The sequence below is a fragment of the Chlorocebus sabaeus genome, chromosome 23 (genome assembly GCF_047675955.1).
Source record: "Chlorocebus sabaeus isolate Y175 chromosome 23, mChlSab1.0.hap1, whole genome shotgun sequence".
NCBI classification, from domain to species: domain Eukaryota; kingdom Metazoa; phylum Chordata; class Mammalia; order Primates; family Cercopithecidae; genus Chlorocebus; species Chlorocebus sabaeus.
Genome location: NC_132926.1, coordinates 50634664 through 50636403, shown reverse-complemented (window position 1 = coordinate 50636403; position 1740 = coordinate 50634664).

Below are 1740 nucleotides of genomic sequence, written 5' to 3'. Positions count from 1 at the left end.
AGGCTGAGGCAGGAGAATGGTGTGAACCTGGGAGGCGGAGCTTGCAGTGAGCTGAGATCGTGCCACTGCACTCAGCCTGGGCAACAGAGCAAGACTCCACCTCAAAAAAGAAAAAAAAAAGAAATATTGCAAAATAAATCCAGAGATACACAGAAATAATAACATGACTAAGTGGGAAGTTTATTCTAATAAAATGAATGGTGAAGTAGGAGGGTAGGGGTAGACAGGGAGGGAGGAACACTAGGAAATACATTATTAATTCACTAGACTAACAGGTAAAAGAAAAATAATTTGATCATCTCAACAGATTCAAGAAAAGCATTTGACATAATTCAACACCATATACTTTCTTAGCAAGGTATAAATAAAACTTCCTTACACTCATAAATACCACCAAAATCCTACAGCAATCAGCATGCTTGATGGTGACATCCGAATGCGTTCTCGCTGAGATCAGGAACAAAGAAAGGAATTACATACTGACCACTTTTTGAGACAGGGTCTCACTGTATCACCCAGGCTACAGTGCAGTGGTGTGATCACAGCTCAACCTCCTAGGCTCAAGTGATCCTTCTACCACCTCAGCCTTCCAAGTAGCTGGGACCACAGCTGCACACCAGCACGCTCAGCTAATTTTTTGTAGAGATGGGGTTTCACCATGTTGTCCAGGATGGTCTCGAACTCCTGGGCTCAAATAGTCCTCTCACCTCGGCCTCCCAAAGTGCTGGGATTACAGGTGTGAGCCACTGCATCTGGCCCATTCTGACCACTTCTATTCAACACCATACTGGGCATTTTGGCCAGTGCAATAAGACAAGAAAAGAAAGAAAATGCAAAATGACTAGAAATAAATAAGTTATTATGAACAGATGATAGGAGCATGCAGAAAATTCCAAGAGAACCTATAAATTGTTAGCATTAATAAATGAACTGAGCAAGGGTGCTAGATATAAGGTCATTATAAAAATCAAAAGTATTTCAATACTGTAGCAACAAACAGCAAACAATTACAGACCTGAACAGACCACAAAATGGTCCAAATGGTCAATAAGTATTTGAAAAGATGCTTGGCATTATTAGTCACTATTAAAATTTAAACCACAAGATACCAGTATATACTTACCAGAATGTCTGAAATGAGAGTAATAATAGGTTGTCCAGGCTTCTCCAGACGCAGCCTCTGGGAGAGCCAGTTCTCATCTATCAAGCGCTTCTTGGGGGTGGGAAGGGTTAAAGGAAGTGTATTTCTGGACCACCACATCCTTAACTGCAGAGACTGGATCTCTGACATCAGACATATATAGTAACTTGCATTTGTTTCCTCAAGTTGCTATAACAGATTACAACAAGTTGGGTGGCTTAAGACAACAGAAATTCATCATCTCACCGTTTTGGAGGCCAGAAATCCAAAATCAAGGTGTTGGCAGGGCACCATTTCCTCTAGAGGCTCTAGGTGAGAAACCCTTCCTTGCCTCTTCTAGCTCCTGGTAGCTGTCAACATTACTTGACTTGTGGCTACATCTCTCTCTGCCATCTTCATGTTGCCTTCTTCTGGTATCTTCCTTTCTCTCTTACAAGGACCACTTGTGATGGCATTTAGGCCCCACTCATAATCTAATTTCTAAATGCTTAATTACATCTGCAGAGACCATTTTTCCAAATAAAGCAATATTTACAAATTCTCCAGGGATTAGGGCTTGATATTTGGGGGGTGTGTGTGTACATATATAGACATCTATA